Source organism: Gopherus evgoodei, chromosome 5, assembly GCF_007399415.2.
Source record: "Gopherus evgoodei ecotype Sinaloan lineage chromosome 5, rGopEvg1_v1.p, whole genome shotgun sequence".
Taxonomy (NCBI): Eukaryota; Metazoa; Chordata; order Testudines; family Testudinidae; genus Gopherus; species Gopherus evgoodei.
In genome coordinates, this window is record NC_044326.1 from 138,140,728 (window position 1) to 138,165,892 (window position 25,165).

A 25,165-nucleotide genomic window follows, 5' to 3' on the forward strand; every position below is an offset into this window, starting at 1 on the left:
CTTGGGGCTGCCACCTGATATGCTGAGACTATCTCTGTGCCAGTTTTCCCTGCCACCTTGGGACTTCAATACCTTGCCTTTTTTAAGCCAGTCATGCTTGCCTGCTGCAAACACAGACCCAAGTCTGAATCACATCCCCAACAAGCTGCAGGCTTAACTGAAAACAGTGTAAGAAGTGCTCCTGTCTCCAACACCCAGATACCCAGTTCCCAATGGGATCCAAATCCCAAATAAATCTGTTTTACCCTGTATAAAGCTTATAAAGGGTAAACTCAAATTGTTCACCATTAATGGCACACATTTTGCATAATTACAATAGGACCTCAGTTATATTTCATATTTCTAGTTTCAGATATAAGAATGATACATTTATACAAATAGGAGGAACACACTCAGATTATAAGATTTTAGAGTGGTAGCCATGTTAGTCTGTATCAGCAAAAGGAATGAGGAGTCCTGGTGGCACCTTAGAGACTAACAGATTTATTTGAGCATAAGCTTTTGTGGGCTTTGTGATGATACCTTACAAAAGACCTTTTGCATGAAGCATATTCCAGTTACATTATATTCACTCTCATTAGCATATTTTCATATCATATGGAGTGCACCATCACAGCGGGTTTTTAACTTCTCCCTATTTCACCCAATCAACTGAAATCTTTCTTTAGCTTGCTAGGGGGAAAGAAAGAAAGAAAGAACAAGCCTGTTCCAGTTAATGCAGGTGCAATTTGTCTATTGAAATTCTCATAGGAATTATGAAACACACAAAAAACAAAAGAAACTGTATAAATACTCATCAGCAAAGAAGTCAACCATCATACCTGATCTGAAGCATTCTACATTGTTTTTACTGTAGTAATAGTGACTCTACACTAATAATATTTCACTAGCTTGCTTGACTGATCTTTTGCTTGGCCAAGTATAATTTCTGTTTTTTCTATTTTATATCCTGCCTATCGTTTGCCCCCCAAAATGCAGAATGAATTTACATAATAGAATTCTGCTTGGTGGTGTAGGATAGTTTTCCAGGTAACCAGCTCTTTCATTGCTTTGCATCTCATTAGAATAAAGCCTTTAGTGTGACAAGTGAAATATGGCATAGCCTTACAACAAGCTAGTTGCAGGAAGAATTATGGTATAGGTATGAGGTAGTTTGGATTCATATCCATCTCTGGAAAAAAAATGTCCTGTCAGCTTGATTCAGAAGTCAGGTTTATTTGTCAATTGCTTATAAATGTATTTTATAATGACAACTTATTCTGGATTATAAATTCCCTTTAGTACAGAGCAAAACTCATTGCTTTCACTGCCCTCTATTCTATTTTTCATAACACAGTTCACTTTAATAGCTTATGGCTGGGAATTTCAAAGCAGCTTAATGGAGTTATGGAAAAAATTCAGAAGCTGCTAAATAACTTAGGAACTTATGTCACAATGAAAGTCCGTGGAATTTAGGCGCTTTTTAAAACTTTAACTCTTTGATGCTCAAAACCCATGGAAAGACCCACCTAGTGGTACTGGGTGTCTTAACTCTCAAGTCCCTTTTGAAAAACCAGCCCATAGCTATAAAGAAAGCTACAAACATGCCTCAATAAAACATTGTTATGTCCATACATAATTCAAAGAGGAATTTTTCTTTTAAAATTTCACAGTGAAATTGCAGACTGGGAGCAGGTTTGATTTGCTGGCAGATATTGAAAGGGAACAAAATGTTACAATTTGCATATGGCATCCCTCCAACCAAGTCATCACAAACCACTGTGTATCACATGCTGGGATACAGAACGGACAGAGATCTCACAGCAAGTGGGAAACTAGATTCCAAGAGGAAGTGGAGTTGTAGTTTGAAATCACTAAATATGAACGCACAGAAAATTGATAAAAGACAAAAGCAGCATATCACCTGTGGCTGAATACTTTTCACAAAACAGTCCTTCTATAGCTGCCCTCTCGGTCCGTGTCCTCAAAGGAATCCTGCACAGCCCCTTCAGAAAAGGAGCCTGGGAGTTTAAATTCATAACTTTATCCTGGACAACTGCTAGATTTGAATCTATATTATCCAGCATTGCTAATGTGTCCTATAAGTTGATACTGCTCCAGTAACTCTGTAAACACCAGCCTGGTTTGAAATAAAAAAGGCTTAGCTATGCAATTTGATTCCCTCTCCTTTTATATATCTTAAAAGGCTTCCTATATCCTTAAGGAAAAATCTAGTCTTTGCAGGATGCCCCATGTGGATGCAATTCATTAAGATGATTACAGCATCTGATCTTACTAATTCTCTTTTCATACCACTATGGGATAACCCGTGCATCAGGATCAAGGCCAACTCCATACTTGAGACAAAGGATTAACAAAAATGAAAGATATAATACAAGATGATAGACTGGCCACATTTTGATGACATGTGTACCTAATATTAGCTACTGCTGTTTCAGTTCCTTCTTTTAGCAGCTATTCTCAAGGATTCATTCAAGGATAGGGGACAGTTGGTCTGTCTCAACTTTCTCACCTCTAGAAGAACATGTTAAGATATATGGAAACAAAAGTCACTTTATAGGAATTACTTATTGTGGCTTAATGCTTTGCATTATCCTCTCAGTCTCAGAGAAAAATGGGGGAAATAACGTAGCTTTACTATCGCAACGAAAGGCTGGGTGGAATCTGGCTTAATGTGAAGGACATTTCAAGTTGTTTACCCTTGCCATTCTTCCAGAACAAGGTATTAAACAGGTACTACTGGCCTCCAGAATGCTTAAGGCTACATTGTCAAAACACGATGAATGTTGCAGATGCAAACAGGCGCATGCCAACCTTTCGCACATCCTCTATACCTGTTAAAAATGTATGGTTCTGGAATACCATATTCTGTGCTCTCTCAAAAACTTCAAGTGTTGCTCTCTTTCCTCCTCCAAGCTCATGTCTTGTGGGGATACTGGAGGAGTTGGTATTACCAGTTAACAGTAAGAAAGGGATAACTGTAACTATTTTAGTGGCTAAAAGATTTATTTTGAGAAAATGGGAATCTGCAATTCCTCTCTCATACACAGATTGCCTTGGTGTGCTCTCTAATATAGCATTAATGGGGGAAAAAACACTAATAGGAATGCTTGGAAAAAATACAAGGGTGTCCGATCACACATGAAATTACTGCATACTTTTGCAGTTTATTATATATTAGTTCCCAGCACTCATAGGTTATGTTCTCATTTATCTATTTAGTAATGATTGATGCCCTGCATGACCTCTGTGGGCTCTGAGTTTGGCTGGTTGGTTTTGTTTTTTTTCCAGGTTTTAGAAATAATTTATATAGAATATAAATAGCAAAATTCAACTTCCATCCTGTGCATGTATTTATATAGGTTTGGTTTCAATATATGTTTTCTACAAAAACAAAACATGTTTTTTTTAAATATTCATAATTTTGCTAGACACTAAAAATCAGTCTTAGGTCTGATCTGCATTAGAATTTTACATTCATATAGGCACTTCTCAGGGTGTGAAAAATCCACACATCTATACTAACCTACCTCCTAACGTAGACAGCGCTAGGTTGATGGAAGAATTATTTTGTTGACCCAGCTACTGCCTCTCAGTGAGGTGGATTAACCATACCGATGGCAGAATCCCTCCAATCATCATAGGTAATGCCTACTCTGAAGTGCTACGTAGTTCTTAGCGTAGCTTGCTGGACCACACTACCCCTCCAATACTGATAGCAGATAAGTGTAGTCAATTAAGAAAGGCTTAATAGAAGGACCAAATGTTGCTTGCAAGAAAGTAGTCTTTAAGAAGAGTTTATCAGTAAGTTCTTGAAACACAGCTGCTCCTCTGCCACTTTATCAAGCCCCTTGTGGGCACATAGAATAGAATAATAGAAGTGTAGGACTGGAAGGACCTCAGTAGGCCATCTAGTCTAGTCCCCTTCACTCAAGGCAAGATTAAGCAATAACTAGACCATTCCTGTCAGGTGTTTGTCATTGGAGGTTTTTAAGAACCGGTTAGACAGATTCCATAACCACCCTAGGCAATTAGTTCCAATGCGTAACTACCTTGACAGTTAGGAAGTTTTTCCTAATGTCCAACATAAACCTTGTTGCAATTTAAGCCCATTGCTTCTTGTCCTATCCTCCGAGATTAACAATTGTTCACCTGCCTCATAACAACCTTTTATGTCCCCTGTCCTCTCCCAGTCTTCTTTTTTCTAAACTAAACACAACCAATTTTTACAATCTTTCCTTATAGGTCATGTTTTCTAGATCTTTAATCATTTTTGTTGCTCTTCTCTGGATTTTCTCCAGTTTGTCCACATCTTTCCTGAAATGTGGCACCCAGAACTGGACACAGTACTCCAGCTGAGGCCTAATCAGTGCAGAATAGAGAGGAAGAATTACCTCCTGTGTCTTCTTTACAAGACTCCAGCTGTTACATCCCGGAATGATGTACACTTGTTTTTGCAATTGTTACACTGTTGACTCATTTAGCTTGTGATCCACTATGACTCCCAAATCCCTTTCATGGTACTTCTTCCTAGGCAGTCATTTCCCATTGTGTATGTGTGCAACTGATCCTTCCTTCCTAAATGGAATACATTGTATTTGCATTTGTCCTTATTTGAATTTAATTCTATTCATTTTAGTCCATTTCTCCAGTTGGTCCACAACATTTTGAATTTTAATTTAATTTAATAGCACTTGCAACCCTTCCCAGCTTGGTATAGTCCATAAACTTTGTAAGTGTATGCCATTATCTAAATCACTGATAAAGATATTGAACAGAACCTTACCAAGGACCAATCCTTAAGGGATTTCACTAAATAGGCCTTTCCAGCTTTAGTGTGAACCACTGATAACTACTCTCTGGGAACAGTTTTCCAACCAGTTATGTACCCACCTTATAGTAGCTCCATCTAGGCTGTATTTCGCTTGTTTGAGTACCAAACACATGTCTGCTGTTACAGCTAAAGTGGAACCAGGAGTTTAGTTCCTTGTAAACGCTTTCAGATTTGAATAGACTTCTATTATGGTAGATAAGTCATTAATAAAGGCATTGGATTTATGGCTTATTTCAACAATCTGTTACTCACTAACCCCCATTTTTCATCCTGTCACTGAAAAGGTGTTAACTGACCAGTTTACCTTGAATGGTTTCTTACCCCATATTCTAACTATGTATGCTAAACAATCTGTTCCACCTTGTATTTAGTTGTGACATTCTAAGAGATGTCTATACTAGAAAATTAGATCCACTCAGTTACCTCACTCAGGGGCGTGAAAAATCCAACTGAGTGACATAATGAAGATGACAATTCCCAGTGTACATAGCAGACTGCAAGAATTCTTCCATCAACCTAGCTAGTGCCTTTCGGGGGGCAAGAGGGAGGAGAGAGGGTTGTGTGGATTACCTTCACCAACGGGAGACTCCTTCATGTTGGCATGTCGTGTCTACACTGAAGCACTACAGTAGCTCAGTTGCAGCTGTGCCAAGGTAGTGTTTTAAGCGTAGACAAGCCCTGAGTGCCTTTCCCAGATCTGAAGAACAAATCTGTGTAGCCTGAAAGCTTGTCTTTCACCAACAGAAGTTGGTCCAATAAAAGATATTAACCCACTTTGTCTCTCTAAAGACAAACACAAACATTCCAATAGACTAGCTGCAGCAAGGAGAGAATGGAAGGACAACACATGGTTTGGCATGAAGTCAGCAGGGTTTCATCTCAGTCTCAAGTGAAACTAAGAGCTGGATCCTTGCAAACTCTTTCAGATTCAAATCAACTCCTACTATGGTAACGCCTGATGGGAATTGCAAGGTTGCAAGATTATTTAGTGGAAGTTGTCCTAAACCTCCCCGCAAGTGAGTAGCGAATTCAAACCACTGGGATGTCCCAAATCCTTGCCCCAATAGATCTGTTCTTCCAGGTTCTAAGTCCTCCTGTGAGGACATCAGATGTCAGCTTTTGAGTATAAATATTGAACTCAATTGACACATAAAATTACCTCCTGTCACCCTGAGATATGCCTAATGGAGCTAAGAGTTCCTTAAAGGACGAACCACATATTAAGATGCAGTCTTTATCTATAGCGTCTCAAGATCATTTTGTCTGGCATGTGAATACTTACATCCTCATTCTTTAATTGAAACCCCAACTGGTTGAAGACACCAATATCCCTTTACACAGAAGTAAACACTTTTCCTCCCGTCACCTTTGAACTGGGATGCAAAACCTTCTGGCCTGGAGTTTCAAAGTAGGAAGCAGTTACTGTTCATCCCTTTCGCTGAATTTCTCAATGGCCCTATTGTGTGTTGATGATTCAATGCCAGATTTATCTGTTGAAGAGCAACACTGGATAACCTGTGCTCAGAACTACAGTGAATGCAACATTTACTCCTGCCAGATGATTTCCAATAGATGAGCTGAGCCCAAGAGCTCATCACCAAGCTACTGTCTAGAAGCTGGTTCTTTTTGTTCAAGCAGAAGTAGGAGCTTGATGAGTTAATCTGATCAGTTTCATAGTATGTATTGAAGTGTACTGACTTCACACTTCCGCTCCCGGCCATGCTTTCACAGCAGCATCCTTTATCCAGTTCTCAGTTGACGATGCAATTAGCTGAAAACTTCTTTCTCCTCTGGTACAATTCCTTTGAAGAAATTAGATGGATCTAAAACTGTCCCTGTGGAGCAACTGCCAAGAACTACACTGAATAAAAGCCAGCAGTCAGCATCCACAGACCAGGTCATAACACGTGATCAAATGCGCATACCAGGTTGTAAAGGACCAGGACATACAAATGACCTGCACAGCTCCCCATACACATAACTCTGCAGTCATCCTCAGAAAGCTGCATGCAGAGACTGTATTGATGTCTGATACGAGACCAGTATTTTGTGTATTTGATACTGCCGGTCATCTTCAAGTTAGTGAGTAGGCAGGTTGGAAAATTTACACTGAGCTTGTTTTCCATTCAGGACACTGGGCTGTTGGCAAAGCCAAAATTTTCACAAGTGTCTGCTTCCCACCCCCCCAAAAAAATCCCTTTTTTTCAAAAAATTAATGCTAAGAGCCCAAAATTTCAACTTTTGGCCAAAATATTTCAGTGTTCAAATTTCTGCTGAAAAAAAATCTAAACTTGCTGTAGAAAATAAATTTCTTTTTTGAACAGTTCTATTGGTGAGGTTAGTTCTCTTTAGCCTGGATTTCTTCAATACTTGCTGTGATGCACCTCTCCTTGCAATGCTGAATTGGATAAATACCCTCCTGACACTTTCCAAATTGCAGTGCATCATCGCCTGCTGGTAACCAGCAACTACACCCTGAATCTTCCCATAACGGCTATCCTGACCCCAGCATTGTGGTTTCTAAGCAATAAGAGGTACTACCCTCTGACTGCGTCCATGGTACACCCATCTAGACCTTGCCTGCTGCATGGCTTCTGATTTAACACTTCCCAGCTACAGATTGGACACACACTGCACTTACCTTTTTTATGTGCATTCCACAGAAAAAAAAAAATTCTGCTCCTTTGCACACTTAAGAATGAGCGGCTGTAGAGAGTTAAAAACTGAAAGACAAGGCTGCAAACACCATCTGTCAGGTTTTGAAAGCTGGCTACTCCTAAATAAGTACCTCGCTCTTGTCAACATGGGAGAGCATGTTTTTGCTGATCTGTGCAAAGATTTCTAAAATGTAAGTTGTGTTCAGAGTACCCACTGCCAACATGTACATGCATTGGTGAGTTTTGTCCCTGCCTGCAGGTATATGGGATCTTGGGGAGCAATTACCACACAGCTGGGGTTCCAATTAATTTCTTTATTAAAGGGAAAAAAAGGAAGTGGTGGGAATTTAATAATGAAATACGATGGGATGGGGTGTATAGGGTGTTTACAATAGACAACGGTGGGGGGTTCTTCTTATTGAACAGTGTAGGGAGTTCTAATAGTGGGCTACAGCAAGTGGGGTTCAGCACAATGGGATACAGTACAGTCAATAAGCAACTCTAGATACAGTGTGGAAATGCAAAGCGAAACCCAAAAGAAATGCAAAATAAAATGGTAGCTTCTATATGAGTTAAAAGCTAGATACACAATGTAACACAGTGGCATCAATGTAAATACAAAGTATATCAGAAAAGTGGAGGCAACCAATGGGGTGTTATAATTACAAGTAAAATGTGAGTTACAGTACAACAATACAATATCAATATAAAGGCTGGGTCAAGAAACAGGAGGGGGGGTGAGTAATTAGTGGTATGCAGACGAGCGGCTGGAAGCAGCGAGAGACTGAAGCCCTGCAGGGTAAGGACAACGGAGCAGCGTGATGGTGATCTTCGGTAGGGGAAGGGCAGCGGAGAAGTGTAAAGAAGGGCTAGAGAGAGGTTTAAGCAACAAGCGGACACCAAAAACAAAGGTAAAAAAAAACAGCAAAGGGTTTGGGAAGTTTCACAGGGGGAGAAGCAGCAAAGGGTTTGGGAAGATCGGAGGGGGATGCAGACGCAGGGGGGGAAGCAGCAAGGGGTTTGGGAAGTTCGGAAAGAGTGCAGATGCGGGGGAAAAAGCAGCAAAGGGTTATAACAGGGAGACACGGAGGAGCACACAGAGGGGGAGATTGGAGCGGGGGAAAAACAGACACGGGAAAGTTCAGGGAGAGATCGGGACAGCAGGAAGGCGAATTTAAGCAGCAAAAAACCTTATCTATCTTAACCAACGACTAGGCAAAACAACAAATATCACAATTCTAAGCAAAACTATAACAAGCAACTATATGGAGCAACAAAACAGTAAATTATAACTAGGCAGTTGAAACTTACAAGCTCTACAATCTTAACAAACTATGACTTATTAAACTAAAAAAAAACCAAGACCTATGGTGCACCTTATGCTATGGGGAGGTTACAGAGGGCAGAGTGGTATGTGTCCAGGACCCAGCTCCCAAGGAAGCCAAGGCATGGTGGCTACAGCGGTGGATACAGCTGAAAGCAGAGAGCCCCAAGGTAAAGCCCGCAGGAGCAGAGCTTAGCAGCAGCACAAACTTATTTTTAGCAGCAAAGAGCCCTGGAGTTTAAGAGAGGTTTTAAGACACAGACCAAGGTTTAGCTTGAGTCTGTGTGCTGGGGAAACAGAGCCAGCAGCTAAAATAATAAAATAAAAGTATAGAAAGTTTTACAGAGGGATTCTTACCAGTCCCCAAGGCAGCAGCAAAGGCAGAAGCAGCAGCAACATCAGAAGAGGCAAGGAGGGCTCGGTACAGTCTCAATAATCAGGAGATCTCTCAGGTAGCAATTCATTCTTGGGGGGGGGCATTCAAAAAACGGGGGTACGCTCAAAAATAAAACGAGAGCGGAGAAAGGACCCCACAGAACCCCTGGCTGATCAGACCAGGCAGCAATGCAGGAACCTTTCTGAGGTGTGTTTCAAAAATGTCTGGTTTTAAAGGCAAACTTGGGCAGTTTCCCACCAGTAATCCTGACAGGCTCCCTCTGTCACAGGGGAGGGGGCACAGGTAAAAAACTGAAGGTAAGCCCAGAGACATGCCTGGACATAGTCCTGTGCAATAGGTGACTCAAGAGCACATGAGGCCTATGACTCATGCCCAGGATCTTAGAAACACATTAGGTCTTGTAGTTCTGGACATTGCCTAACCTACACCAAGCCCAGGCTCAACGAGGTGATAACAGGACTAACCCTTTGAACAGGGCAGTGGTCCCACTTAGCACGCAGCACAAGTGGCCATCCCTTTGAGAACGGCAATGGCTCTTGTTAAACAACTTAAGGGGCCCTCCCTTTGAGAAGGGCAGTGCCCCTGGTAAACAACTTAACAGCCAGGGAAGGGCAGCCACAGGAGAACAGAAAACAAAATTGAGTCTGGGGACAGCTGTAAGAAACAAAATGGAATAGGGGATAGCTGTAACAGACAAGTTTCATATTATGCAACCACCAGCACTTATATTCAAAGAAAGCACCTTTTACCAATGACAAAAGATAGTTGTTATGGATTTATTAAAAGACAAAAGCAATACAAGATTGGTTCCTTGAACTGTCCCACCTTCTGCCTGGTCAGTTTAAAATATTTGTAATACCCAGTGATGTGTGATTAGTTTTCTGGACATCTTTTTCACACTGTAGCAACACTGTGTTCTAATGCATATCTTTATTGGATTAGACTCTTCAGGGCATTTGAACCATTTCCAAATATTATCCTCACTGCACAGTTTCACCACAAGTGACTTATACACAGAGAGATCCATACATCAGATACAATCTTTTGCTTTTTCTCTTCCCTGTTTCATTTGGTATGATTTTCTGGTTACCCCCCACCCCGACCCCTAAAGCTAAACTTAAAGCCATATGAACTTGTGTCCTGAGGTCTAAACTGAGCTCTGTTCAGCCTAGTATCAAAGGGTTGGGCTATAGTGTGCCCATGGGTTTGTCAACACTGCAAAGAGGAGCTTACAGTGCCGAGTCAAAGAGTCCAGGCTTTTGAGGCTAAAAATAGTGTAAATATTCCTCTTAGGACTGGAGCACAGGCCTTGAAACCCAGTGAGTGGGGAGGGTCTCTAAGATTGGGCTCCAGCCTGAGTGGGGGCATCTGCACAGCTATTTTTAGCCCCACAAGCCAATAGAATATCAGGGTTAGAAGGTAGCTAGTCCAACTCCTAGACAGATTTTTGCCCTCAATCTCTAAATGGCCCCCTCAAGGATTGAACTCTTAGTCCTGAATTTAGCAGGCCACTGCTCAAACCACTGAACTATCTCTCAGGAGGGATAATGCAGTGATTTGAGCTATCCTGAGTCAATTTACCCCAACTCTGAGACTTAGTGCCATGGGATATGTTTACACGTCAAAGAAAAACCTGTAAGTCCAATGCAAGGGCCCCAGTACAAGTTAGAGCAGCCCTAGGGCTGCATTAATTTGTGCCTGGCTGCAACAGTCCTAAGGTGCTCTTTTGGCAGCCAGTGATCACCCACAGTGCTTTCCTTGTCCATGGCCCCATTGTCTGGAAGGCACAGGGGAAAAACCAGTCATGCCATCCCTCTTCCATATAAGAATTCCCTGACACAACAGGGATCCTCCGAAGACATCATTTGCACAGAACTTGGGCTGGTCAAATTATTATCATCATCTATCATTTCAATTTCTTTATCACCCCGAGGCGCAAAGAGAGATCAGGGCCCCATTGTGCCAGGCACAGAACACTCACATAACAATGATATTCACTGCAAACACACCCTTCTTCTGGATGCCTCAGCAAGGGGCCATGAGTAAGAGAACTCAGCCCAGGTGCTCTCTGAACTGTGAGAGGAAGAAGGAAATCAGGAGATGCTCAAGGACATTTAGATTATTAGGTCTCCACAATCATGTAATTGCATTAGTCAGTTGTGCCTATTCACCTGTGACATAAGCAAACAGAACCAGTTGTCAGCTGATTTTATTCACTCACAGAAAGAGCAGTGAGATCATTCATTCAAATGAACAGCCTGGTTTTGTGAGTGGAAACCTGGCCCCACGGAAGTCAATGGCAAAACTCCTGTGAATTTCAGCCTATATTTTAGTAATGAGTAATGCCGCCAGCATAAGCCTTTGTGTCTGAAACATTTGGGTGTAAATGAGATTTTGCATACAGCATTTAAACTCATACATCAGAGACATGGAAATAGATAGGCAGGGTAGACAGATGGTTAGAGAATTTAATGAATTTCTCTATTTCTAGCACCCATTGTTGCTTGCTTGCTCTAAACTTCATAGAGTCAGAACATTTTGCACTGCCTTCCTTCCCCCTTTTTTCTCTTTCAGTACATTTGCTAGAAACCAAGGCTTCCCTCTATCTCATTAGAGATAACGATCTGTTGCTACCTCATAACTCAGTGGAAACTTTCCTCTACAGATAAAAGAGTTGGTTCTAAAAGCATTCACACCAATAAGTGGGGAATAAACGTTGACTTTTGACATCAGTCTCGCTGAGACCTGCCTTCTTTCCAAGGGGAATCAGTCACTGGTACAATTATTACAATGTTAGATTGTGAAGACACAGAAGAAATACAACCATATGAAGAAATATAGGAGACTCAAGAAGAAAAGTATCAGGAATATTTTATACACTACATATAGAAGATCAGTTTTCATTATCACTGAAGGAGATTCTTAACTTCCAGCTGGATGTTTAGATCTTCTGTTCTTTTATCTCAATGGGCTAACACAAAGTTCTTTCTCATACATAAGTGACCCTAGTTACCTTCAACTCCTGTCTAAATCCTGACATGACCAAACGTAGATTTAACACAGTGCTGAGATGTGCCATTTTCTGATCAGCTTTGGGAGGCAGTTTTTAGGGAAATACAGTCAAAGAACAGACCTCTAATGTTTTCAGCACACCGTGTCTTTCAAAGAATTACTGCTTGCAGTGGAAGAATATTCAGCCATGGCACAAAGGACACACAAAAATAGTGGAGTGTGAGAGCGAAATTCCTGTTCTTTCCATGGAAACCTGGACCAACAACATGATCAGAGAAACCTGAATTTCACTGAGCTATTCAACTTCTCTCTTTTCAAAGATACATGAACCAGGGAAAATGGTGTGATCTTAATATAGTAGCTATTCTATACCAGAAATCCTGGTGATAATATTTCACGATGGAGCCAACTCCTTTTGTGTGCATGTGTATTTTGAATCAGGTGTTACATTTTATTTGGGTGGGTTTTGAATGTCCCAGGAATGATTTATTTATTTATTTATTTATTTACTTGGTGTGGAAAAAGTCAATTTTTCAAGATCCTAGAGGAGAAACTAGAAAGAGAGAAAATATAATACAATGGCTTTATTTTATTTATTTATTTATTTATTTATTGTAAAAGGTTTTTTGGTTCCTTTTCATTGAGACTAATGGCTAGTTTAAAAATCCTGGGGGCTTGGTCCTGACAGACAATGTGCCCACGCAAGGGAGTGCAACAGGGTAATCACATCCCTCCTCTGCCCACACACACTCTTAGTTTAGCTACTTGGAGTTTGGGCCCAGGTGAGTAGGAATAAGCAGAGCTACTAACCCACTTGGGCCCAGGTCCTCACAGATACTTGGATGCCTAACTTCTATTGAACTCAATGGGAGCTAGGTACCAAAACACCTTTGAGGATTTAGGCCTTACTCCCCTTCCAGAGTGGGTGGGTGGAGAATGGATGAGATAGTGGGGGGGAGCAATGGTCCCATCCATCCTCACTAAATGTAGCACAGCCAATAGAAGCGGCCATCTAGTATAACCTACCACTAGTATCAGTCAGCTACAAACGACTACCTCCTGGGAGCAAGCAAAGAGAGGAATCAGACTTTAGAGTTCACAGCACCAGCCCTGCCCTCTCCTGGGGGGCTGTCACTTATGCCCACCTGCTAACTCATGGCTATTCCTAAAGATACAGCCTACCCCTGTACTGAAATATACCGTCGTCAGAGCCCTTGTGTCACTGTACTTAGCAGCCCACAAGCTTTTGTGTTCCCATGAAGGAAGCTCATGCTAACAGCTGCCCAGGATTTGCTGAGAGAGGTGTCAGCAGGGCATTCTGTCTGACTGGATCCCAGGCTCTGGAACTTGCCTCACAGCTCTTACTAGAGGGAAGCCAGATTTTTAAAGGTACGAATGGCAGCTAGGTGCTTAATTCCCACTGCCCACCCAAAAGAGCTCAGGCCTAAATCATTTGTTCCTTTGAAGAACTCCCTGTTGGATCTTTTCCAGTGGGATATGTAGAAATCCATCTGTTCAGAGGAAAAGGTATTTTTTTCCAAGGACCTGAACCAAAGCCCATTGAAGTCAACGGTGAGTCTTCCCACTGACTTTTCTGGCAGGAGGATCAGGCTCCTAAATCCTTATTTAAACTCCGAAATAAATAGCCAGATTTTCAAACTTGCTGAGCACTCAACAGTTCCCTCTGACCTCAGTAGGAGCTGTTGGGTGCTGATCATCTTGGCCTCTATGAAGGATTCAGAAACATATAAAATGTGCGCTCAGATTAAGATTTAAAAAACAAACAAACAACCCATATGTCTTTGGTTTAGGTAAATCTCTTCTAAAAGAACTCATGTGCCAAAACCCTCTAGACTATTTTGGAAAAACTCCACCATAGCAAATAAGCAAATATTTGAAGATAGCTGAGTCTAGGCAGAAGATAGCCACGTTGTTATCTCAGTTAGATTAAGTGAAATGTGTTTTGGTTCACAGCTGCTGGCGTGATTTGCAACAGAGATTTTTGTCAATAGTTCTGACATGTTGTTCCATAGAATTACACACAGCTCTCATTCTTTAAATTTCCCCTCATTTCTCCTTAGACTATGCTATCCCCCCTAAACACACTCTTTAGCCATAGGAAATACTTCAACATAACTGCAGGTTCTCTTTATTTTCATCCCTGTTTTCATTTGGAAACCTACATTAAATCAGAAAGACGCTGTGGTAGATGAACGCATGAAGAACAAACACAGAATATCGGATATGAGACCGCTTTTCTGTATGATAGGCAAGTGTATATGCCCCACTCTATACAAATGAAAGCCTTACTTTACCAGCACAAGCTCAAAAGACTGGTTTGAAGTCTTTATGGTGCTGAAAAAACGTACCATGGCCAAGTGTGAGAACGTCACCAGAAAACATCTTTTGTGACCAAGTATTTTTACTTCAGGTCATTCATACCCACATGGCAAATGAACAAATAAATAAATAAACCTTTTGGATGGATTGCAGCAATGTTTCACTCAGTAAGTTGCCCAGGGATGAAGTGACATAAAAAGTCAACCTCTACTCCCAGAGGGAATGACACTATCTTCTCCGCACATCTTCAGTCCCATTAGACTACAGAATCCAATCCTGAATTCAGTGCCTTTATAGAGCAATATAATCACAAAATGATGCATCTGAGTAACGTCAATCAAAATATGTTATGCCACTGGAGCGGTTTAAGTGCAGACATTGCCTAGCCTACTTTAGGCCTGGTTGAGTTGTGCTTGGTACGTGACCCAAAGGAGGGGAAAAGATGGCTGAATATCATGTCCACGGAGTTGCTTCAGTCCCTGATGCAATTCAGAGGGCTCTAAGTTACACTCAGCCAAAATACTCCCTAAGGGGACTGTAAGCAGGTGAGACACACCAGCTGCTGGGCAGGGCATAGCAGGCTCTCCTCCTGTGGCACCCCCTCCCAACAGCTGCTTTGGCCCTGCAGTGATCTGCTTCTTATGTCTCAGCCCTCCAACCGGGTCACCTTTCTTCTTCTGGAGCAAACCCATAGACCAACCAATGCCAGTCCATGCACCTATTTTAGGCCTTTAGTGCAGCTAGAGTCTCACTTCTTATCCATGGTATCGGCAGGGTCTGTAGTCAGGGGAAGGGATGGTTCAGTGGTTTGAACATGGGCCTGCTAAACCCAGGCTTGTGAGTTTAGTCCCTGAGGAGGCCATTTAGGGACCTGGGGCAAAAATCAGTACTTGGTCCTGCTAGTGAAGGCAGGGGGCTGGACCCAATGACCTTTCAAGGTTGCTTCCAATTCTAGGAGACAGGTATATCTCCAAATCTTTTTTTAATAGTCCTTACCCCTTGTCAGGGAGTTCCTGACCCACTTTCCTCAGCAGGCTGGAGGGGGACCCCAGGCCCTCCCTTTCCACTGGATTCCGGTCCAGGGACCCTTTAATAAGCAGCCAATGCCTGATTATACCGATCTCTTATTACCTCCCTGGAGCACTTCCTACCTTGCAGAAGCTGCTAGAGAGCGAATCCCACATCTGCTGGTAGCTTTACAAGGATTATGCAATGACAGCAGAAGTCAGTGAATCCACTTTATTGCTATTTTTTAATTACACTCTCCCCAAATGGGATGAGAGCTCCATCGTGCTCCGCACCATTCAGGCACAGCGAAAGACAGTCCCTGCCCTAAAGAATTCACAATCTAAGTAGAAAACAAAAAAGAAGAGTAAAGTATCTCCTCAGTCACAGAACTGGTAAGTACCCAAGGCAGGATGAGAACCTGGGTTTTCAAACACCCGGAGTATGGCCACACTGCTCTAGGAGGAAAAAGATGGGGGAAAATGGGAATTATTAGCTCCAGACCAGCCACTCAGTCATAGGGGCCAAGAGAAGCTGTAAATTGATTGATAGGGAAATGGTTACACAGCAGAAAAGAGAGAACAACCCTAGAACCTGCAAATAAAAGAGGCAAATGTGGATCACTATCTAACAACCCTTTGCTATTCACTCTTCACTGGCTGTGCCTCAGGACCATCTGGAAACTCCTCTGTGGCAATTCCTTTTTAACAGTTCTATAATCACATCTTAATTTGTAATTTCTTAGAAGAATTAAAAGAAATGTTTTGCCTCTGCCAACCCCATCTGTGCCCTAGCAAATGTGCAGCGCATATGGGTGAGGCATGTGCAAAGGTTGGTGATATGAAAGCAAAACCGCGCAACTTAGGGCTTTGCAGAACACAACAAAACTTGTATTTTTAGTTTACAAATAGGTATTAAATTGCTTCTCTAGTAGAAGTGTTTTGCCAAAAAATAAAAGGCCTGATATGTGTTTTGAATATGAACAGCAATTAGTTGATTAATAACTCTCACTGTTAAAGATATACACCTTATTTCCAGAGTGAATTTCTTCAACTTCCACTCATTGGGTCATGTTAGACCTTTCTCTGCTAGTTAAAAGAAAGGCCCAGTATTAAATATTTGTTCTTCTGTAGGTATTTACAGATTGCAATCAAGTCCGCAATTAACCTTCTTTTTGTTAAGCTGAATAGATTGAGCCTCTTGAGTCTATCACTATATGGCATGTTTTCTAATCCTTTAATTATGAGCCACGAGGCTCTTCTCTGAACCCTCTCCACTTTAACAACATCACCAGAACTAGAAATAATAATCCAGTGATTGCACCAGTGCCAAATCCAGAAGTAAAATAACCTCTCTATTCCTACTCGAGATTCCTCTATTTATTGCTCCCAAGGATGACACTAGCCCTGTGGCCACAGCTTTGGGATATCATGTTCAACTGATTATCCATCAAGAACCCATTTTTTTTCAGGGTCACCGCTTCCCAGGGTAGAGCCCCATCTTTCAATATTGCCTACATTCTTTCTTCCTAGGTATCTGCATCTAGGTTTAAAAACACATATTGTTTGCTTGCCCCCAGTTTACCAGGTGACCCAGATCTCCCTGCATTGGTGACCTGAGACCTTCATTATTTACCACTCCCTCAATTTTTGTGCCATCTGCAAACTTTATCAGTGATGACTTCCTGTTTTCTTCAAGGACATTGAAAAAAAATTGAAGACGGATTGGGCCATGTACAGAGACCTGTAGAATTCCACTAGAGCACACCTGATTGTTCATTTGCAATTACATTGCGACCTACCAGTTAGCCAGCTTTTAATTCATTTAATGTGTGCCATGTTAACATCATATCTTTCAAGCTTTTTAAATCAAAATTTTATCCAGAGCCAAGTGAAATGTCTTACAGAAGCATAAGTATATTACATCAACACTGTTACCTTTATCAACCAAATTTGTAATCTCATGAAAAAAATTAAGTTAGTTTGACAGTATCTGTTTGTCACATACCCACATTGATTGGCATTAAGTCTATTACACTCCTTTAATTCTTTATTAATCAAGTCTTGTATCAGTCTCTTGGGACAATGTGATGATGGTGTGTCCTGATCAACAAGACCAGGCAATGGCAAGGAATCAGCTGGATCTGGTATCTTAGGCATTTTTGAAAATATTACTTCTTGTCTTTTCCTGCTTTGATTTTTTCCTGAAAGGATCTACTAAAGAAGGGTGACTAGAACCTTTACTTATTTTGGAAGTTAGAATAAGGTGGTGTTTTTTTTCCTGGTGCTGGTAATTACTAAAAGCATCACTAAATTCTTGTGTTTAGTTCTTTAGGATCAAGAACACGTAACACAGCAACTAACAGCAGATAGATTAGCAGCAAAGACTAAAGTCTGAGTTAAGGTTATAATGGTAATTCTGGAAGGAAAAAGAAACTGGATGAGTTTATGAGCAGTGTGATATGATCTGAGAAATATTTGTGTGAATTAGGTCTGATGTTTCCTATCTCACAAGCGGCAAAGAGATTCAGCATGAGCCTGGTTCTGAAAAGAGAATTTGGTTTTGAATAGCATCTAGTACTTGAAATATAGCTTATATGAGCTGTGAATGTGTTTAGTGAGAAAATACCTAGGGGTGTCTAGTTTGAGTTTTATTGGCTTTCATTTGTAGTGACCTTTCTAGCTGAATTACAGTTTTGGCATTGTGAGTAGAGCTGGATGATTCTTTTTTCCAGTCAAAATGTCGGTGTTTAGACGTGAAAACAACCCAAATCTTTCCATGGAAAGCCAACACTTGTCATAAAACCCAGTTTTCCATCAACAAACAGTTTTAGCAAAAAAAAAAGTGGTGTTTGACCTATCGACTAATGATGGTAAAGTGCCCAGATAATATATTAATGAGATCCATGCAAGTACACAGAGAGATAGTTCTTCTACAACTCCCCACTTATAGAATAATCATAAAAGAAACCCTTACTGGGGAATGTAGAGTCCTGGACAAAAAGAAGTAGATTTAGTAAGGATATGTTCCCATTTAAAGCTAAAGGCTCCTCAGTGTAGAAAGTTAGAGGTTAAACTGCTGTTGGAGACAAGGATAATCAAATATTTCACTCTCTGTGACATCGTAAGTACACATAATTATGTGTGACTGTAAAATCATATGGCTGATGTTTCTGTGTTTAGTGGTTACCTTTCTTATAATAGAAGAGTAGAACAGACTGCAAGCCATTTCATACTAACGTTCCTGATCAGTCAAACATTATAATCTGAGAGATTAAAGATCCTATAATTAAAGATGCCTGTGTAATATTTGGGAGTGCTGAGATTAAAAATGTGCATAAAGGCAATACAGAATCTGGATGCTCTGTTTTTGTCTCCTCATTTGTTTGCAACCTTCTTCTGGCTAATTCTTCATATCCAGGGGTTTTAAATACCTTGCAGAACTGTAAGATTTGCAGCTACCATTGTAACTTGTTTAATTGTAAAGTGTCCTTAAATTTAGATCATCTCTCATCCTAAAAGATTTTCCCTTAAATCCAAAATTGTACATTTGTAGCTCAACAACAGGAGGTTGTATTTTTTATATGCTGAACTGTTCTAATGCCAAGGTATTCAGCTGATTTAATGGCTGGTTTTGCAGGATAGAAAAATACTAATAATTTTCAGCCAGCAGGAAATCAACAGATATTTATTTTTAATTTTTTAACAAATGGGATTTCTATAGCTCTGTCAAACAGCTCATATTGTGCAAAGCAAAGGAAATTTAATCAGGTGTTTGATTCTTCTCTTCAGAGAGGAAAGCGCAATACACTTTTTCTGTCAACCAAAATGGTCAATAGAAAGCATAAGGTAAAAAAATTTTAAATACCCAAGTCACTTAGATCTGTAGATCCCTTTGACGATCAATAGGCCTTAGGCAACTAAGTGTCAAAATCTCTTTTGAAAATTGGGCTTAGGTACTTTTAAAACATTTACCTTATGTGTATTATTCAGCATTTTGATTTTACCTAATGTACACAATTTTGCCGGAATTTTCAAAGAAGCCAAAGGGATTTGGGCTCTCAAATCACAATTAAAACTGGGTCTCTAACTCCCTTGGGATTCTTTGAAAATCCCACTCTAAATCATTCATAGGCAAAGAGACAAATATCACAGTTACAACAGCTGCAGCTTTTAAATCAAGTATGTATGTCCAGTCCTTTGGAAGCTCACTAGCTAGTGTTCCTTCCAAGAATTCAGCTGACCTGCAGATTTTAACCTGGCACATCAGCTGTCTTATCCAAAGGTCAGTGCGTGGAGAACATGCAGGTTTCTGGAATGAATAGGACGCTCACTTGCAGTTAGACAATCCAGATGTTTTGCCAGGTGACAGTTTCAGAGACCAGTAATGTATAGGCATTATTATGGAGTCAGTGAGATGAGGCTTTGCCACAGAAAAACAGGGATAATATATCTTGCCAGCTTTTGATATGGTTATCTCACCAGTACAGTGCACTGTTTAGAATAGGCAGCTATCTAACCATTCAACAGGCATCTAATCCCGGCCAATTTTATTTAAAGTTTCATGTAAGGTAAAAAGTAGGGTTAGTGTTGTAGTAAGAGGCCCTCAGTCCCCACTGCCATGCCCCTTGGACTGTGATCTACCCCTGTACTGAGTGCAAAATGGAACCAGATCAAAATTCTACATTCACATTCCCTGGGGAAGCTGTTTGCACCATTTTGTGTTTGCTTGGATGGTTCTGCAGATCTCACTGACTTCCACGTGATGCCTAGCATCCTAGGAGGTGGGGATAGAGATGATGTCACACCAACTTCCCACTTCACCTCCTCCAACCTTGGGGAAAGGCCAGAGGCCAGTTCAACCCCCGGTGTAATTTAGATCAGGGTTTCTCAGCCCAGCGGTTGTGGCCCAAAATTGAGTCACCAGAATGTTTGAAAGCATCATGAGGCAGCTGCTGTGGCTCCTGTCCCGTGGGGCTGGCTGGGCTCTCCTCCCTGCTTCAAGCACTGTGATTTTTGGTTTCCCAGTACCACTCAGGTTTGGCTCTGCTGTCAGGATGACATGGGGCAAGTGAGGCAGCTGCCCAAGGCACAAATCCATGGGGGTAGAAAAATGAGGCAGCAGAAATCCAGGGGGGGCATGTGACCTTGCAGACCCCTTCAGGCTGCCCCATTTTTCCATCTCTGCAGCTTTGTTCCCTGGTTATGGTCCTGGGTGCTGCAACCCCAGAGATTGCAAAGCCCAGAACAGACCCAAACCCAGCCAGGAGCCACCACTTTGGGGTGAGTACTAGGCAGGAGGGAAGGGCTATCTCAGTGGTTTGAGCATGGGCCTGCTAAATCCAGGGCTGTGAGTTCAATCTTTGAGGGGGCCACTTAAGGAACTGGTGCAAAAATCAGTACTTGGTCCTGCTAGTGAAGGCAAGGGGCTGGACTCAATGACTTTTCAGGGTCCCTTCCAGTTCTAGGAGATAGGTATATCTCCAATTATTATAGGACTCAAACCATAAACATTTACAAATAGGCCCTGAGCCTCAAAAGGTTGAGACTTAGGCCTGGTCAATCAGTCTAAGATATACAACTTCAGCTATGAGAATAGCATAGCTGAAGTCAACATATCTTAGATCGACTTACCTCCTATCCTCACGGCACAGGCTCGACGGCTGTGGCTTCCCTGTCAACTCTGCTTCCACCTCTCACCCTGATGGAGTTCCAGAGTCGATGGGGAGCACATTCCAGGATCGATTTATCACATCTAGACGAGACGCGATAGATTGATTGCTACCCACCGATCCGGCGGTAGTGGGACGTACCCTTAAAATATCCTTATGGCTGCTCCAAGTTAGGCCAGGTGATAACCTCCCCTTTGGAGCAATTCTGCTGCTCTGAAGTAACTGGAGAGGAAATCAATCTGGCCAAGCTCCCTGACACACTTCTGGAACACTCCCCTACATCGGGGTCTAGGAGGAAGCAATGTAGAGCAGATCTCACTGGCTCTACACCCCACTCCCCACACCAATATGCTAGAACAATCCCCAATTGGCTGATCACACCAGCCTTCTGTTGGAGCAGGGCAGAGGATCAGCCTCACTTTACAAAGGTGTAAATGGCTGAAACGCCACAGAGAATCAGGTGCATAGTGCAGGAGAGAACAGAGCAGGCACCATTGCCGAGATTCTGCACAGTACTAGTGCAAAGCAACCCAAGGCCACAGGACTAGTGATGGAATAGACGCTAGCTAGGACTTCAGAGACTTCCTGCTCCCCTAGAGACTTCTGTGTGATGCTGGACATATGTATCTCAGTTACAATCATCCCAGTGATCTTACAATATCCATCAACTCTCTTCTTTCACAAATATCACTGGCCTGATTCTCTGATTGGATAAACAGAGAAATATTTATCAAACAAAATACTGGAAAATAGTGCAAAATATACCATATGAATTATCCAACCAGTTATTTTGAAAAGAAATGGTGGCTAACATGCTGCTTTTGAAAAAGGCCATAAATTATTACCTTCATGTTGCCAGCCAAGTTCAATAGCAGAGCTGGTCAAAAAGCAGCGAAATAAGGTTGTTGTTGTTTTTTTTCTTTTTAAAAAAATTGCTTTTGGTCTGTGGGGTTTGAAAAGGGCTATGTTTTTAATGATTTTCCGTGTTTAAACAAAATAACAGAAAAAGGAAAAAGTAGGATTTTCAGCCACTTTTCAAAGGTAAAATGCCAAAGTGGAGGTGAGGAGAACAAAGAAAAAAACCTAAGGTGGTGGTGGGTGGGTGAATGAAACAACAAAGGAGGCTATTTTTTCCTACTCATAATTCTGCAGGTTCCCAAGAAGAATACAACTTCAGAACCACTTCACAACCTCTTACAAGTCTCTTCCACTGATGGAAAGAATTCCATCTCAACCTACACTTTCTTTGAATCATCACTAATTCATTAGAATCCTCTCATATTCCACCTGACTGCTGACTGTATTTCTTCTAATAAAACCCCTATTCCCTGCTACTGACTTCACCCTACATAATTCTCCACTGAAAAAATGGAAAGTACATAGGCACCTGTGATGGAATCCACCCCTGTGTTCACACACTATGCACCATTGTAATAATATTTGCACAAGACATGCTTTGCAAGGCATTCTTTGAAAACTCATAACTTGCTGATCAGAAATATCACGGTAAAAGGCATGTAGCAACATCATGGGTAAAGCTATGAACATAAGCTGAAATCATGACTGAAGTGTGTTTCCTAGGTAAGTCTGGGGAGTGGCTAAACCAGTTTCTCAAAGACAAAGGGCAAGTTGACGCCCCAGCCAGATGTCAACAAAGCTGATGGGCCATCAGCTATGAAGTGATCGTTCTTTGGCAAGAAAGCGCGGGAGGGGGCAGGAACAAAGAGATCTGCATCTTACAAAGAAACAGCGTGAAGCATCCTTCCTCCAGCAGACTGCCTGTCTCCTCATTCTCAGCTGGAAGTGCTTTTCAAAGAGAGACTAAAATTATAAAAAGGAGGGGGCAAACACCCCAAAACATCCCTTCTCTTTCTCCCTGTCCATCTCGCTGTTTGCCTCTGAGAATACAAAAGAAGCAGAGGTTGTCATCTGGGGTGGGGTGGGAGGTGGGGGTCCTCACCTGAAGAGTGTGGTCAGTAATGCTGTTGGTAGCATGTGGTGAGAAAATTTGCTTTAAATCTTATATAGTGTCTTACTTTAGGCAATAGAAAGAGTTTTCTCTCTATTTTCCTTGTACCATTTCTGACTTCTGTGCCTTGTTGCTTGTACTCACTTAAGATCTCTCTCTTTGCAGTTAATAAAATTATTTTATTGCTTCTTTTAATCCAATGTGTCGAAGTTGAAGTGTCTGGGTAACTCCATTTAAGGAGGCAAGTCGTGTGTCTATCATTTCCTAAAAGGAATAATGGACTTAATATATCTGAACTGCTCAGGAGAGGGCTGAGCAATACAAGGCATACCTTTCTGGGGGGAAATCCAGGACTGGGAGTGTGATAGGGTTACATTGCAGTATAATCAATGCTGGTAAAAGCCAGAGTATAACCCACATGTGGCTGCAGTTACACACAGACACTCAGGGGATGAATTACATACTGGAAGGCTGTTTGTGAATGGCCTGGAGGAACTTCTTCAACAAGGGCATTGTAAGGCAGCCATGATTGCAGGGGAGGGGTGACACAGCCCCTCATTCGTCTGGATTGCACCCTGATATGTCACAGCACCTCTTCCCTTTCCTTACACAAATGAGAGGGTGGAAACATACACCTCCTCCTAATAGTCCTATCACAATCACAGCTTCATCACACATCTCAAACTAATCCACAGATCTCCCGAACATGTCTGCCAAGCAGAGCTAATTATTGCCTTTGCCAATTGCTGTAGGTACCCTTAACACACTGACTGCAGCTGAAGTGTATACAAATAATTGCCACTGGCTATTGCCACTTCCAGGAGAACAAGGGACGGTGGCACAAACAACATCCTTTCTCCCTTTTTGTCCTTTAATGGTGTTCGATGGAATCCTCTGGGTGAACGTGAATGGATTATGAAGGAAGGTGAGCAGTGGGGTCAGCAGACTGAAGGTATGGGCATTAATGGGGCATATTGGGGCCACTGTAACTCTGCATTTCCTGGTTTTCCAGAAGTTTGAGTTTTGCTCAGCTCAGTGTTCTACAAGGGGACAACATGCCACCAAGCAACTTTGGCTCTGTATTAACATAGGGGTTTTTTGTCACTGAATTGTAGCTAGCCAAGGTCAACACTATACTCCCATCTTGCATTTACCTCGACTCACTACACAGATGTAAAAAGATATCCCCTTGTCTCTACTAGAGTTTACTTTAAGATAGCTAGTAGTGCAAAGCTGTTATAATGGTGTGGTTGCTTATTGAGCACCCCTTTGTGTCCAGGAGTCACTTTTCAGGCACCCTGCCCCTATTTGCCCCCGCTTGCAGGCCTGTAAGCTACTCCAAATAGTAGGCTTCAAGTAGTCTCAATGGTGGTTCACAGCAGCCCTTTCTGAGGTTGGTTTAGGATCCAATACAGACCTCAGTCACAGAACAATCCAAACAGTCCTCCACATAAAGTCCAAAAGCACAACAGTTTGTTCTTAGCTCTAGTTCTTCAGCTGCATTCAGAACTCTTTCACTGGAAATCTGCTCCTCTAGAAGCTGTCACTTTCCAGCCCTTTCTGGCTGGAGCTCAGTCCTCACCCTGCTTCCGTCTGTTAAATGTCTCCTGTTTCCTAGCTTTTTTCACTGCCCCTTCCTGCTGCCTTTCTTATTTGAGTTACTGGATTCCCCTCATCTTGTGTTCGAGATATTACAGGCTATTCAGCCAAGAGTAAGCCACCCTATTAAAGCTATGTCAGCACCGGCTATAGCCCCTAGCACGGCATCACCCTGAACACCCAGGGTTTCAGTGCAAAGACAACAGTGCTACCAGTTGAACCTCAGCTTGTAATGAAGATGTTTGTGCCCTTTGGAAGAAAGGTTGCAATCACGCACGGGCACCATGTTTGTTCTTATTCCATGTGCTCATGGGGCGATTGTCCTCCACCTCATACAGCAGCGCAGGGCAATGTTGA